Source organism: Eptesicus fuscus, chromosome 6 (genome assembly GCF_027574615.1).
Source record: "Eptesicus fuscus isolate TK198812 chromosome 6, DD_ASM_mEF_20220401, whole genome shotgun sequence".
Taxonomy (NCBI): domain Eukaryota; kingdom Metazoa; phylum Chordata; class Mammalia; order Chiroptera; family Vespertilionidae; genus Eptesicus; species Eptesicus fuscus.
The window spans coordinates 91,789,063-91,806,332 of record NC_072478.1 but is presented as its reverse complement, the minus strand read 5'-3'; the positions used below and the strand labels follow the sequence as shown (position 1 = coordinate 91,806,332).

Here is a 17,270-nt window from a genome sequence, read left to right as displayed (position 1 = left end):
GGGGAGCTACAGGAGGGCGGGGCAGCAGGCGAAGAGCTACTGGAGGGCGGCAGCAAGCTACTGGCGAGCTACTGGCACACGGATTCGTGCGCAGGGCTTCTAGTATAATTATAAATCACCACACCATTTTTCTTTTTTTAAATGGGACACTGAAAATAGAATTAATCAGAATTCTTGTGTTTGCAGGTTATGTGCACTGTGTCTCTGTATTTTGTATGTAAAGTTGAGTGCTTATACATCATGATGATCTACATTTAAAAAAGGAAGTTCTATTGAAATTACCAATTTCAATAAACAATGATATTTTCCATTGTCTGTACAGAATGTGATAGTGCCCAATAGCTGTCATATGAAGAGACTAAGCAACCAAAAACTGTAGAAAAAGTATGTCAGTTAATTATTAATATTATTTTTCTGGATTTTATGATATGCCATCTTCTATAATTAATAATTTAAATTTCTTTCTTATTCCAAATAAATATTCATGTGTTTAACTTAAGATTGTACTTCTAATTCTTCAGGTTTCTTTCCCCTTAAAATAGCCCCATATGTTGTTTAAGCTTCAGACCTCACAAAACCTGGATCCCCCTCTGGTCTCTCCCACAAGGGACCCCAAGCATACACTGAAACCTCAGTGTAACACCACCACTGCCCAGCACTGCCTAGCTGAGCTCGATGGGAGATATAATTACCTATGTTCCACTGCAAGTGATTTTCAGACTTTGGAATGTATAAGCAACACTCCAGGGTATTGATTAAATGCAGACTCCCAGGCATCACACCAAAATATTCTAATTCAGTAAGTCTGGGTGCACCTCAGAAACCTGTATTTTTAACAAGCACCAGAAGTGATCCTGATAATAATGGCCCAGACACCATGCTTCCAGAACACGAATTTAGATCCATTACAGAAAAGTACCCTGGCCCATTTTTGCCTGTACTTCTGTTATTTTTCACTGGGTGACCCATCTTCTTCCCATATATACTTGGCCATCTGTCACATTTTTGCTGCATTTCTACCCTGGAGTTTTCATTTCCATCCTCCCCCTTCAGCAATATATTGAATATTATGCTCTTTGCAGCCTTTGGTGTCTTGGCTTTTTCAATGTGAACAGATCTTTCCTGCCATTAAAGAGATCTTAACTTACCTTTATTACCCTCTCCACTTCTTACTTACTTTTACTCTCATTGATGCCCAGGGTTCCAGGATCCCTAGCAATCTCTAAAAATTTCATATTCTCATCCATCCACTGAAATTAACCACTCAAAAATCACTAGTGATGTCCCTGATCAGAATTCAATTAACTTTTCTTAATGCCAATTTTCCTTGGACTTTCTGAAGCCTTTTTTTTTTAATGTATTTTTATTGATTTCAGAAAGGAAGGGAGAGAGAGACAGAAACATCAATGATGAGAGAATCATTGATCGGCTGCCTCCTCCACACCCCATACTGGGGATGGAGCCCACAACTCAGGCATGTGCCCTTGACCAGAATCAAACCCGGGACCCTTCAGTCTGAAGGCCAATGCTCTATTCACTGAGCCAAACCAGAGAGGGCCTTTCTGAAGTTTTGGAGCTTGCCAACTTTTCCCTTCCATCTGGAAAGTTTGTCCTTTGGCATTGATGCCAATGCAGATCCATGGTTTCTTTTTTATTTCAGTGATTACTATCTGCCTTTCCAACCTCTCCCCTCTGCTTCTTTCTTCCAAGTTCACATTAAGAATTAGCGTTATCTCTCATCTCAGAGACAATGTTCAGGGCCATGCTTGCATTGTGTGCTTCTATGATAACGCAACTCAACTTACCCCTTGAATTCTCATTTCCATCTCAAATTGGACCTGTCTATATGTCTTTCATTCATATACTCCCTCATCAAATAATTACTGATCATTGATCAAATTCTATTTATTGGGCAAAGGGTCTCAAGATACCACAATTAATAAGAATTACACTGCATTTATGAAGCTCATAGCCTTGGCAGTGGGGGAGAATTAATAGTAAATGCATAAAGAGACCAAATGAATGCTGTGAAGTGCTTTCACTGCAATATATCCGATAATGTTAAAGAGAACATCTGAGGATGAAAGATATTTTATAGACTCATCAACAGAGAACTCTCTGAGGATGTAACATTTAAGCTGAGACTTGAAGGATAAGAAAAAGACATTGAGGTGAAGGCAGGGATAAAAACAAATTCCAGACAGAAGAAATAAAGCAAAGTCCCCATTGTGGACAAGGTCTATGTGACGGTCTGTAGTGAGTAAAGTGGAAACGGGCATGAGATGAGGCCAAAAAGTTGGCTTGGAGCCAGATGATGCTGGACCTTTGAGACCAGAGTACAAAGACAGAACCTGTTTTTGAAAAGTTTATGAAAATCCCTGGTAGAATTTGAAACAAGGGAGTGATAACCTGATTTATAATATTAGCAGCGCCTAGACCAGAATAGGTGAGAAATAAATATCTGTTGTTTGATGGCGTTCAGTAGACTTTTTCCATCCTCTACACCAATCATACATTAAAACACTCCCAAAAGTTGAAAAATTCAGCAAAATTATTCTCAAACAGTATAGCATGCCCTTGTTGGAGGCTTACTTGCACCTGTGGGGGTGTATCAGGCATGTGAATATTAAAAAGGAGTCCATCTACCCAAACACAGCCTTTTCTTGAGAATGATAAGACACAGCAAGTGCTTTCCATCAGACTTTGGGAATAATTTTACATTGTTATCCAACACATTTTATAGTCATATGTGTTATCTCTCTGAATATATCCCAAAATCTCCTAAGTATTTAGAACTTCTCTGAACACCAGGAGCACCTAAAAATGGTATGTATGAATATCTATCTATCTATCTATCTATCTATCTATCTATCTATCTATCTATCTATCTTCTATCTATCTACCTATCTTAGTATATTCACTGTTCAATGAATGAATAAAAATCAGGCCATTGCTGAACAGCAAAGCATATACTCCAGCAATAAGTAAACAGCTGTGAGATCAGAAGCAAAGGAATGAAAGCTTACACAACTCTCTCTCCAAAGGCACATGCAATCATACCGATGCTAAGGCTTAAATCCAAAGCATTACTCTACTCTTTCATGAGGTTATTTTCAGCGTTCACCTGTTTATCAACAAATCCAGTTGACTTAAAGATAATCTGCTTCTCACACACAAAATGCAATAGGATTATATTTTTCAAAGAAGGAATATAGTGAAACTTACTGTTGCTTTGACATTAAGTAGGGAACAAATACCAATAGTTCAAGTCAATTTCATAATAAAATCCACCTATAACAACAGGCTAAATAAATAGTTGCCAAATATAATAGATGTGGGGTTTCCAAAAAAAAGTTTTTCTGGATGGGTGTACTATTAAAATATGATTTTGAGAGCCATAAATTCATTCAAATGTTCATACCTGGGATCACATACCATTATGGAATCAAGGCCTGATGCCAGCTTAATGTGAGAGCTTCAAGGAGAAGACCCACTCTGATAAACTGGACTTGTGAAGAACCTCCTCTTAGGCTGTGTGACCTTGTTTCACCTCAGCCACTGCAGCCACCACCCACCCCTTAGTGACTTTCTGATGCCCATGCAAGTTTTTCCTCATCAAAGCCCAACATCCGTCATAGGAGCCACCAGAGGGATCTGCACAAATCTCACGATCATGTGAAGTTATCAGAATCCTTGAATTAGGCCCAGCCTCAGTGGTCCCGGACCCTGTGGCTGTTGCTCCTCTAATGAAGGAAGCTACATTACACATCTAGCTTTAAGGCTCACCTACAATGAGCTTCAAAATGACGAGCACCACACGTCTTTGACCAATCTTTGAAATCCTAATGCAGAAACTGGCTTGATCTTACTTAAGTCATCATATATTTTTATACAGTGTTGACTTCCCTTCCTTAGGCTGGTTGGTACAAAATAGCTACTAGAAAACCTTGTATTGCTCCCTTTCCTACATTTCACCAGTTGATGTAAAAATGATGGAAGGTCTTTGGCAGAAACATACACGCTGTGGTACTTTGTGCAGCTGAGCACATATGCTAGAATGATACTGTTAGAAGGTGTCCCGTTGTGTCCCTCAGTGTTTTTGTTTCTGCATCGTTCTTCTTCAGGACAATGAATGTTTTCCTCTTATTCCTCCAAAATAAGAGAGATATCTGGAAAACAGTTCCAGTCTGTATTATCAACATGTGCAAGAATGTGTTATGTTTTGAGGGATGTTTAAAAAGTACTCAGTATACTTCTAAAGACACATCAAGGCCATCAAGTTTCCTGATGATATTTCTTTGGGGCCTGTAATATTATCTGGGCCATGATCCACTCTTCTAATTGGGTAGAGCTGAATCAAGGACACACTGACAGGCATTTGACTAATGCTTACTTGCCTCTTTTACCCATTAGGCCTCACAATCCTTTTCCATAAGGGAACTTACGGGAGTGCCAATGAGTGTAATTCTATGTACAGTTACATAGTAACATGACAAAGCACCTGGCCTTCAAGGAAATCTCCAATCTTACAACAGAAAAAAAAAATATTTTTGACACCTACCACGTGCCAGGTACCATAGTAGATCCTGGCGATACTTAGGTCTTCCCATGGATGAATAGGATATTTCTACCCTCATCAAGCCTGTGTTTAATAGGAGAGATGAACAATAAACATATAAATGGAAGAAACAATTAGAACTAAAGTGAGTTATCAGGAAGGAAACAAAGAAGGTTTTGTGACAGAGAACGGAGGATAACCCCATCTGGTCACAGAAGGCCATTCTGACCAACTGACAATTTAGGTGAGGCCTAGTGGTGGAAAGAGTTTTCCAGCAGAGGACAGACACAGCAAGCATTTGGCCTTAAAATAATGCTCGGGTTAAGCAGGATGGCTGGCAGGGTTGGCTTCGAATGAGTTCAGAGGAAAGGATACAGGATGAGTTTGTAGACAGACTGCAGACCAATTATACCAAACCTTGTAAGTGATGGTAAGGAGTAAAGAATTAATACTGCCAGACTAATAATAACTACATACCTTATTTAGAAATAAGACATGTGATACCAATCAAGTGAGCTAGAGTTTATTGATGATGACGATGACGTATGTTAAAATTTCCAACGCATTTAAAAGTACGTATGAATTAGATCACTGTATATGATTGAAACCAGTTCACATAAATAGCAGGCACAAGTTCCTTCACAGGGTCATTACAGTTTCTAGAGTTTGTTGTGGAGTCTGAGTCACTTTGGATTATCTTGGCATATAAATAGTTTTCCATTAGCCATGTTAATTTTGAGGTCTTTGATTTAAAACTATCTGCCTTCAAGAGTTGTTTTCATTCAGCCATCCATATAAAGCATTAGTCTTGGATTGCTGATGTTTGGCACAATTTATACAATTGTAACAAACTCATTACTTGTAGTTTTGATAGAATAATCAACATCCGTTTTGTAAAATTCATAAAGAAAAGTAAATGCCTGTTTATGGGAAATGATCCAGAAATGGCATGTTCTATTTAAACAAATATTGGGATTTAAAAGTTAGCTATTTCTTATTTTATTTTGCCAATAATTTTTATATGCAAGTGTTAAAGAATTTTCACTGAAAAAATTGGACAAGTGCATGTATTTAAAAGAACCAAAGAGCATACAGTTAAGAACATTCCTTTTTCATCCACACGTTAAGCCCTCCTCCCTAAAGGCAGCTATCACCAGCTTTTTTCTTATCCTTACAGAAATGCTAAGTACACACATTGGCCTTATTCAATGTACATATTCAGTGCATGCACATGTTTAAATTTTCCTTTTTACACAAACAAGAGCATATTTTATGCTCTTTATTGTTCCAAATCTAACTTGGCCCACTTAATAACATAGTTTAGTGATAGTCCCATAAAAACCTACAGAAATATATTTTTAAGTTAGTTTGAAATTGTATGGGTACATGATATTTAACTTAACCAACTCCTTGGTGATGAATATTGATGTTGTTTACAGTAATTTTCTGTTACCAATGTTTGTTCAAAGAGATAAATATTTATCGGGTATTACCCTGCGCTGGCACTAGGCGTTCAGCAGTGAAAAGACAGATTCCTGACTCATAGACCTTATATTCAATTGGAGGATATGATAAACAAGCAAACAAACAGACACATAACTTTCTATACCTACTCTTGGGAGTAAGTTTTATGAAGACAAAAGTAAAGCTGGGAAAAGGGACAGACAGATGGTGAGGTGGGGGGTTTGCTCCTATCCACAGGACCGTCAGGGGAACCCTCTCTGTAGTGGAGAGATTTGAGGGGGGAAACAACAACAATACACAAAAACACGAATAAGCAAGAGAGTAAAACATGAGGACATAGGGAGAGAGCACTCCAGTCAGAAGAAACAGTACCAGCAAGTGCAAAGGCCCTGAGGGGGGCGGGTGGCTCATTGGGCATGTTTAAAGGACAGTGTGGCTAGATCAGAGTGAGCAAGGGGGGGGGGTAATGTAAAAATGAGTTGGAAGAGAGCAGGCAGAAGGGTTTCACATGTGGTCTTATAAACCACAGGAAGGTTACTGATTGTAAGATTAACTTTCAGAGAACTGGGCATAGGAGTGAGATGATCAGTTTGTCACTTTGGGATCACTCCAAGGAATAGACTGCAGGGGACGAGGATGCAAGTTGAGAAACCAGGGGCCTGTGAATACTACTCTTGCCCAGAGAGAACAGCCCAGACCAGGGTAGAGGTGAGTGAGAAGGTGTTGAATTGCCGTGTTTGAAATCTGTTTGGGAGGTAGAGCTAACAGGATTTTACTGCTGCCCCAGGACATAGAGTGAATGCAAGAAAAGGACAGGAGTCAAGGAGAATGCCAAGGTTCTGGCTGAGCAGCGAGGTGAACGATGCTGCCATTCATCAGGATGGGCGGCACAGGAGACGAGTAGGCTCTGGGGCAGGAAGCAAACGGAGTGTGCAGAGGGAAGATAGCTCTGTTTCGTCACGTTGATTTAGAAATGCATCGAAGAATCCACGGGGGTGGCATCACAAAGCCACTTCAAAGTACGACTGGAATTCAGGGGGAACACTGGGCTTAGAGAAGGAATGTTTAAGTCTCCTGCATATCAGTATTATTGAAAGCCATAGCAATGGAACATGCATCTTTCACATATGTCCAAATACACCTCTCACAGAAGCCCTGAGAAACTGAATTGCTAGATCTAAGTGTGTGTGTTAGTGCACGTGTGTGTATATCCATTGCTTTAGTAGATGTTATCATTGAAGTTATCTTCCAAAGTACAACATCCCTTACATATAAATTTAAAATAGTTATCTTTGATGAATTAGAAGATATTTCTGTGTAACTATAAACATTAATTCTTACTGTTCTAGAGATTTAGATGTGTGAGGTGCCAGTTGAAGTAGTTTCAGATAGAAATATAGTTTTGAAACACACATACATATTTGTACTAGTCATTCTCAGATATATGGGCTCAGACATTTCTGACAACATTCTAGGGGATCAATATGATTAAAATTATTTCAAAACAATTTTTTTTGTAAATTAAGATACTGAGGTCTAAGGAATGAACAAATGTTCTGAAGGACTCCAAACCAGTAAGTTGGTTAGGGTCTGGACTCAAACTCAGGCTCAATTTTCTTTCCATTTCATACAGAATGAGGCAAAGACTTGAATTTCCCTGAATATGATACAAGGTATTTAGAATTACCATCTTGGCATGTATTTTGTGTGGAATACATGAACACGACCACCACCTGACAGATCCATATTTTACTTCAGGCCCTCCCATGGCTCTATTCTAGGCATTTGGGACACATCAATGAGCAAAAACACCCCCCCCTCCCCAATCTCATGGCTGTGGTAGGAGGCAGTGATGGGAGAGGCAGATAACAAAAATGAAAACCATGTTTGAAACTTCTGTTACAGAGAATGAGTGCTATGGGGAAAAGATCAAGAACAAAAGGGAGGAAGAGAGAGAGAGTCAAGAAAAGGGGGATGAGCAGTGTTGTAGGTTGGGGAGCAGAGCAGGTTCAAATGTTAAAAGCATGGGAAAGGCTGTCCTCATGGAGATACTTATAATGAAGACGCTAATATCTGAGCAATGACTTGAGAGTCACTGAAGATTTGGCTGTGCATACAACTCAAGCATCATTTTAAACATAGTCCGTGATGTTGCAAGTTGAGGATCAGAAAAAATATATAAACTGAATATCCCTGAACAGGAACGATCATTTCAAACACCTGACCACAAATTTAATAGTGTCATTTTCACAAAGAGCACTGCCTCTCCCCATCATGTCCTTGTCTATGGCCAGCATTCTTTATAGGAGCGACAGGTCCATTTCAACTAGCCAGCTCTGTGTTGTCCAAGTTCCGAGCTTCTTAAATCCCCATGGATGATTCTACCCAGAACAGAAATGACCATCCCCATCCAGCCAGTCACCACAGCTCTTCTGTGATTTGGGGACCAAGCTGTGTAATAAAGTAATGATAAGCATGACTCAAACACGTACAATCAGAGAATGAGTCACAGAGCTTGAAGGGAGCATGAAGAATGCAAAGTTCAAAAACTATGAAAGCCAGGTTCAGGGAGCTGACGTGGCTTAACAAGGTCACAGAGTAAAGTAGTGACGAGGCCAAAGAAAGCTACACTAAAAACCAGCATGCTTCCCACAAACTCCACGGTCCAGTCTCTCCCCCTTAAACTGCTATTAGACATCACTTTAATCAAACACCATACATATGCTTTCTGAACAATACGCAAACCACACAAAACCTTCAGCTTCCTAACACAAAGAAAGCACACAAAACTAATGACCATCACTTGGGTAATGGTTACTATGTGCCAGACACTCTTCTAAATGCTTTCGTGAACTTGTTTAATCTTCACACACATATACGGATGAGATAGGTATTATCACTACCCTCGTTTCTCAGGGGAGGCAACTGAGCAGCAGAGAGGCTAAGTCTCCTATCCAAACTCACTTAGCTTGTTAAAGAATTTGGACCCAGAGTTTGTTAAATAATCTGGCTAAAAAGCCTGTTCTCTCAGTTCTTGTGTTAAATGCTACCAGATATAGCTATATGTGTATACGTGATCAGAACAGTATAATTACTGATTTAAAAATGTTTTGTAACATTTCAAGCTAGAATTTATCAAAGTGGGTATTAATTTTAAGTTGATTCATCAAATACTTATTGAGCAACTACTGAATTTCAACCAGGGTGCGTTCCCCTCCTCCCTTTTCAGGTAATAAACCATCTTTGATATGTCTCTAAAACCCATTAGCTTTTACAACACCATGAAAAACAGCTACAACACATTAGATACCTCCTTTTATAGTGATTCAATAGTTCTATAAAATTAGCATCGACCCAGTAGATGCTCCCTTGACAACTGTGTTTGGTAAGGTTCCTTAGCAATTATCTAAGCTCTCAAAAACTTGCAGAGAAATCTACTGTCTAAAAGGAAATGCTCTTCATCTCATTTCTAGTCATGATTATTTGTATTTTTTTTACATCAAAGTATCCAGAAACAGCATGGTGATAATAATACCTAAAAGTTACTATACAGTGTGCTAAGCACTTGGTATGCCTTCACATATATGTGTAGGTATGTTTGTACAGATGTGCATGTGTCTACTGAGGTATAACGTACTTGCAGTGAAATACACAGCTATTAACCATCCAGCTCGAAATACACAAAACTATAAATCAGTGTAAACAATGTATAATCAAGACAGGGAATGTTCCCATCACCCTAGAGCATCCCCTCATGCCCCGTCCTAATCAACCCCCACCCTAGAGGATCTTCTGGATTCTATCACATTTTTAAATGTTTAAGTCCTATGTACAGTAGTATGATGTGATTATTCCAAGAAATGTTTACTGCTGACACCTGTGCTCCTGGCCACCATGCGGCCCTAGTGCACTTCCTCTCAACAGACATTTAGCCCATCTCAGCACTGTCCCCTGAGAGGATCCAGTCACCACACCCTAATTTCTCTCTCATGCATCTACAATGGTACTGTATATACCACCCTTGAAATAGTTGGGGGAAAAAGGTCACTCAGATCATTGTATACATTCTGCGGTTCAGACCAGAAGGCCTCTTGAGAGCTTACTAATGGAAACACCTACAGATAAGGAAGGTGGAGGTTGATGACACGGACACAGTCCCTCTCAGAGGAACAGGAGCTGCCCACATCCCACCAACTGCTGTGGCGAGAAATCAGACCAGGGATGCTCATCTTCAGCCTTTTCTATGTAATATACATTTGTACATAATAGCTCAGTATGTTTAAATACTCTGTAACTAAGTCAATGAAAAAATGAAAAACGACACCAAATTATGTCTACCGGTCAGTCCATGGATTGATTGCCAGTTTGTGACCCACCGTGGGCATCCTCAGCCTGCAAGACATCAGAGCAGGGTCTTCCATGACAGAAGGGAAACCACAAAACTTAGATGATCATGGCCTGTCATTACGTGGTAGAAGTAATGCAGCCCAGACTCGGGTCTATGACCACCACTCGTGACCACTGAGACAAGCAGGAGACTTTGTTAAGCGCCTACTAAGCAATAACAAAGAGAGAAACTTGCAACAGGAAGATAGACCGGAATTAAAAAAAAAATAGAAGGAAAGAGCTAGACAGAATACAGAACAAGAGAGATGGAAGAGGTAAGAACAGGAAGGAAAGGGACACAGTAAGGGGTGGCTTCTTGGCCGTATCCAGGCTTTAAGCAGTCCACTTTCATGGACTATGCCATGCCCAGACCGCACACCCAGCCTGAGTCAGGGGAATGGGGCCGTGCTGAATGATTTGCCTGGAGAAAGGAGCTAACCCTGATACTTACTTACTTGGGCTCAAGGAGAGCAGTTCCGGTGGCTGAATACTTGGACCCCTGCAAGGAACTGCAGGGTTTCCAGGAATTCAGAAATGCATTATTTGGAAGTCAGGGTGCTCACAAGAGAGTCTGATTTTATCACCCCAGCCAGGGAAAGTGGTTTGAACAAGGAGAGAGTTTCTAATCCCTGGCAATAGAGTCTTTATCAGGAAACCGTGCTTGCTATTTAATAGGTGCCACTGCATTTATCGGTTCAAAGGAAGAATAAAGCCATCCCTTCCACGTCCACCCACACACCCGGAGCTCCATTAGGACGGCCAGCAGCCAAGATTTCCAAGCAAAGCAATCTCGCAGGATTTACACACGTAGTGAACCGTGGCGACACACTCCTCCTCCTGCCCCACAGACCTGTCTGACAGGCAGGCCGGGGCCACTGCTTACATGGCCTCCTTTCTAGAAGGCGGCTCACACTTGGCAGCAGGAATTTGAAGCAATAATGAAGAGGATCACCTTTCTGTGTAGCAGCAAAGGTGAAAGAAAGGGGACAGCGGACAATGCAGAGAAATTCGGGCAACGCAGAAAGAAAAAGCAACCTGGATGAGTCAGTGTGAAATATTCTCTCCTCTGCCGATTGTCTCTTAAATGCCTATTTCATTCTTTGCCTCATGCCATCTCAGTCAATATTGAAGTATAGAAAGCTAAACTATTAAATTCTTCATGCTAAGTGCCTTACATGAACAATCTCGCAACACACTATGGGATACATACTATCATGTCCATTTTCAAGATGCTACAACTGTGGCACATGGAGATGAAGTGACCTGCCCAAGGTCACACAGCTAGGATCACAGCCCAGGCTCAGAGCTGGGGCTCAGGTCACAGTATAACCACTCTCCTTTTGCTACTAGATTATCCCATTCTTCTTTCTTGCTGTGCTTTCTCCCTTACCATCGCCCTCTTCCCCTTAGGTTAATAGATGTATGTTGTCTTCTTCGTGGAACAAGTACTTGTCAGATGACTGGAATTGAGTTCAGAGAACTACATTTTTCTCAGGAGGAGGTTAACTGGAATGTGTTCAGAGAAAAAGAAAGAGAATAGCACAGAAAAGATGAGGGTAGATAAAATAATTCAAGATGCCCAGCCTTGGGAAAGAAAGACTAAGACATACATAAAGAAATGGGAGAGCTTTGCTGGTTGGTGTAGCTCGGTAGTTGAGTGTTGACCTATGAACCAAGAGGTCACGGTTCAATTCTCTGTCAGGACACATGCTTGGGTTGTGGACTCGTTTCCCAGTTGAGGGGCGGGGGCAGAAGGCAGCTGATCAATGATTCCCTCTCATCATTGATGTTTCTATCTCCCTATCCCTTTCCCTCTGGCTTCCTCTCTGAAATAAATATATATATTTTAAAAAGAAGTGGAAGAGTCTTAGAATTATAAAAATCATGTATTGTGAGAAATAGAAAACACTTTAGAGGCATCTGATCCCATTTCACAGATGGGAAAACTGAGATCCAGCTTTCAATGGATTAAGGATGCATCCCAGCATTCCTGACCACCTCTACCTGTATTTCCTTCTCTTCACCTCACTTCTGCACCAACTACCACTACACCCTCAAATGTGGCTTAAGTTACTATGACAATGGCTATGGGTTACAAAGAAAATACAGAGATACAAATTTGGCCCAATCTCAGGAGGCTTGACTTGAGAAACAACACCCCAAGCTGCCTCCCAGTGCAGGGAGGGTCTCCGTCATCACATCTGGCTGGCGTCTGTTAGCAATGCTATAAATGGCACCCCTGTAGTCAATAATAGTTTAGCCATGACAGTGTTAAACAAACTCAGTTCTGTGGACCAGTGTCTGGCTGGCTTCAACAGAATCTCTCAGGGAGCTTTTAAAAATATAGGGATTCCCCTACTCTAATCTCAGAAAATCTGATTTAAGAAGTTTTGAGAAACCATGGAACCAGGTAATTCCCAAGGGCCCTTCTAACAGTATGATTCCATTGCCATGCTACTTCCTCTAGCATGGTGCCAGCTATTACTGAGCCAACACATGTAACATGGGGTTCAATCCCCAGAGTGGCAGGAGGCAGTGATCAATGATTCTCTCTCATCATTGATGTTTCTCTCTCTCTCCCTCTCCCTTCTTCTCTGAAATAAATAAATAATATTTTAAAAAGACACAAAGATGGCCAATAGACATATGGACAAATGCTCAACTTCACTAATCATCAGAGGCTTGTAAATTAAAGCCACAATGAAATATCACTGCACACCTGTCAGAATGGCTATCATCAATAAATCAATAAACAAGTGTAGGTGAGGATGTGGGAAAAGGGAACCCTCATGCACTGCTGGTAAGAATACAGATTTGTGCAGCTACTGTGGAAAGTAGTATGGAGTTACCTAAAATAATTAAAAATGGAACTGCCTTATGACCCAGTGATTCCACTTCTGGGAATATAACTGAAGAAATCTGAAACACTGATTTGAAAGAATATATGAACCTCTATTTCATTGCAACATTATTACAATAGCCAAGGTTTGGAAGCAGCTCAAGTGTCCATCAATAGATGAGTGGATAAAAAACCTTTTGCAACAGCATGGATGGGCCCAGAGCATTATGCTCAGTGAAATAAGCCAGTCAGAGAAAGACAAGTACCAATGATTTCACTTATATGTGGAATCTAATGAACAAAATAAAAAAAATAGAAACAGACTGACAGCTATCAGAGAGAAGGTAGTGGCAGGGCTGTGTGAGAAAGGTAAAATGATTAAGGAAACAAATATCTCACAGACACAGATAACAGTATGGTGATTTCCAGAGGGGTAAGCGGGGGGCGGGGGGAGATAGAAGAGAGAGTAGAGTGGGGATAAATGGTGATGGAAGGAGACTTGACTTGGGGTGGTAAATGCACAATACCGTACGCAGTTGATGTATTATAGAATTTACACCTGACACCTATATAATTTTATTAACCAATGTCACCCCAATAAATTCTATGAACAAGAAAGTGGTATAAACAAATCACAGTATAACAGAAATGATTGAATCAACAATGGAGGAATAGATCTTTTTTTCCAGTCCTGTTAAAAGGGGTCACTATATTACTCAAACTCAAGAAATTCTAAATACAGGGTAGCCAAATCCCTCCCAGATGGCAAAATCCACGATTCTAAGAACTTCCTTATATTATGAAACAAATATTAAACACTTTCACCAACAACGTGAAACATGCCATTGGAGGTGGTTTTTAAAAGAAAATAAAAAATTGAATAAATTCACTAGCATAGGACATAGACAACATTTTGTATTCCCTTTCTGAAGTTTGTCTTCATACTCACGTGTCCAGGAGCAGGGCCTGGAACCAGCTTTGCCCACTGCGATCATTCACCCAAGTCCAGCGGGTCCCTTCACGTGACACCCCCACCCCAGCAGGAATATCACTGGATGGAACAAATGTGGGTTAAAAATAAGGTCTTAAGATCCTGGTCCCTCCCTGCTTAGGAAATCTGACCCCTCGGATGATGCCAATCTTATAAAATGTGCTTTCTGATTACTTCCAGAAGGCAGAGCAGGGCAGACTGACCAGGGGGTCTCCTATGAAGAGGGTAAAAGCCTTTTCCTCACTGAGGCCATGGTTTATCCACACACGTCCAGTCAAACAAATCAGTGCCTGCTGCTCTGTGCTGTTTCTAGAATGTGTTTCGCTCCTACGCACAGATCTCCTCCCTCTGTCCTCACTGCCCAGTGTGTGGTGTGGCCATTCCTCTGTCCCTGTTGCCCACACCTCTGCCCTGGATTTCTTCCCTACCCTCCACTCTGGTGATCTCTCTTCAGACGTCAGGAGAGCCTCACTTATTTTCCTCCTATATCGCCAAAAAAGGGAAATATAGAGGTTCTTCCAAGCTTTAGGCACGGCTGCTTGTAATCCTCCAACGTGGAGTTGCCTGTTCTGCGCAGGGCATGAGGCACACTAAATTTAGAAGAGTCTGACATTAGAGCTCACCGAGGCTCCTTTTGCACTGGCAGTGGGCTAGGCCATGGTTCACGTGGGTTCCTAATCTGTCTTGGCATTTTGCTCGCCCAGTAGGCACTGGAGAAAAACATAGTGTAGTCACTGTCTTTCCTGACTTCTAAAAGCATGCCTTTCTTGTTCCGTGTCCTGCAGTTCACAAGCCCTTCTCTTCCCAACCCAACCCAGCCCAACCCAGCCCAACCCAAAGATGAGGCTGATGAAGAAAACGGCTGTGCACCATCTTTTAGACTCAAAAATCCTGCTGCCCCATTCCCTCCTCCAAGTGCAAAACCGTGGAGAAAATAAAATCGCTGGCTGAAAATCAAGTTTCACCAATAGGACACAGTGTCTGCCCACTCATCCTTGGTCATACACAGAGAAAGATATAAAAACACACTCTTCATTTACCCATTAACCTTACTCTGTACTATTAGCTACTTGTTGAGAGATTTTAGAACTGAAGTAAACACACACCTGCTTTTATAGAGGCCCACCCTAAGAGGCCTAGCTACTAATCTTCTGCTATTCAAGAAGTATCCAAGAATCCATTCATTCATCTCTTTTCCCAACCAGACTCTTGGCCAAACCCCCGTTGGAAAACACCGTTGCTGTCACAGATTGCCCTGCCAGGAATCACAACATTGTAGTGAAATTTAGTCAACCTCTTTCTGAGCTGGGCCAGTTTCTTAGATGCAATTGCATTATTTTGCATATTTTATAACTGTGAAGTACAGAATAAGCTATAGCTTTCCCAAGGGAGTAAACATCTATATTGCATTACAGCTGATATGTGTGACAAAGATTATTTAAAATTTGATTTTTTAAAAAGGCAGTCTTTAGTAAGGTGTAAAAGAAAATCAATTGATCAATAAAATAAAACCCACACCATTATGTCTCCATCTTTTAACAATGATTTTGAGTAAATGACTGTTTTCTGTTACTCTTTAGTGATCTATATTTCAGAAAATATAGAAGTATTTTTTGAGAGTAAAACTGCCAGTTACTTCTTCAACTCAGAAAAAGTAAAAATTATTATACAAACAAAATACAAATGTTGATCCAGCATATTTCTAGGCAAATCTATCAATGGGCTCCTTCAATGATTGTCAAAACCTCATGTAATAATAAAAAGATGCCAGGAACGCATAGGCACACATCTGCTCCTGTACTCTGCAAGTGTCATCCAAAATAGAAACTTCAAACCCTATTCCCCTCCCGAAATGAGAGCCATTTTCTGCTAAAAAACACTCCTCTAAAAACTCTCATGAAGCAAAGCACACAGACAATTTCATTTAAAATGATCTTTCCTGCCAATGAACTGTCCTTCCACACAGCAAAGTTCCAGAAGGCTGGAGCCGGGTGACAATACACACATCACATACTTTTCTTTTTTCACACTGAGTTGCCAGCTAACCCCCCACTTTCAGAAGTGTCTCAGTGCTGCTGAAAGTCAGATCTTGAAGGGAGTGGGGGAAAGAAAAGATTACAAGTCCACGCCACATGTTTAAGTGATGGAGTTCTAACTTACACACACACACACACACACACACACACACACACACGCCCTGGGAAGCCGGAGACCGTGCAAACAAACAGCAGGCTTAGAAAGTGAAGAGAGGCGTGGACATGCACGCACCCAGCAGCCCCCTACCTCTCTTGTCTGCTTCCCAGGCAGCTGTGAAATGGCCCTCGGTCCGGAGTGTGCTGAGAGGCTGTGACGGAGGCGGCCGGGGCCTGCCGAGTGCGAGCAGGCCCAGCCCGTGTTCAGAAGCTGCCCCAGTCAGATTTTCCAACTGTGGAACTGCAGCCAAGGCCCTGCCCATGCCTGAAGAATTTCCTGAACAGCATTCCCGTTCTCTTTCTGCCTGCTTTGAAACTGTACTCTGTCTGCACTTCAATACGGCTTTGTCAGGCCAACGCGGAGCTACTGGGCTGTCTCCAGCTATCAATGGGAAACATGTGTCCAGCCCGGCCCGGCTCCCCTGCAGCAGCGCTCATGGCATCTGCTGGGCTCACGGTCACAACCACCAGGGGAACTGCTTCTAGAACCAGTTCGGATTTCTCAGCCATTCTCCACGCAGGCTCTGCTCGGTGGGGCTAGATGCTGGAGACACCTCTTTCTTCTGCTCAACATCGCCCCTGTGGGACTTGCTCCTTCCATTCACCTTTTCTCACCCCCTCCCCCCATTTAGCCCCTTGAGCCCTTGCTGGTCCTGACAACAAGCCTATTAGAGCTAAGAGGCATGAAGTCTAATGTGAACTCCGCCCTGCGTTGCCTCAGTCTTCACTCACAATGCCACAGGCTGGAGGGAATAGTATTTTTAGCACTTCCAGACTGGCTCAGCACTTGAGAGTTGCGCCCTCATCCTGGCGTGTGCATCTATGACCGCTGCACCTAAA

The 17,270-nt window shown here is 41.6% G+C and overlaps 1 protein-coding gene across 1 annotated transcript in view; it reads right to left on the bottom strand.

Annotated features, from left to right (window-relative positions):
• Nucleotides 1-16,595, bottom strand: part of SGCD (sarcoglycan delta) — a 303,981-nt gene extending 287,386 nt beyond the window's left edge. Inside the window, exon 1 of the mRNA XM_008152265.3 lies at nucleotides 16,522-16,595. The gene's annotated coding sequence lies outside the window, so the exon portion shown is untranslated. The remainder of the gene's footprint in view (nucleotides 1-16,521) is intronic.
• Between the last annotated feature and the right edge of the window lie 675 nt (nucleotides 16,596-17,270).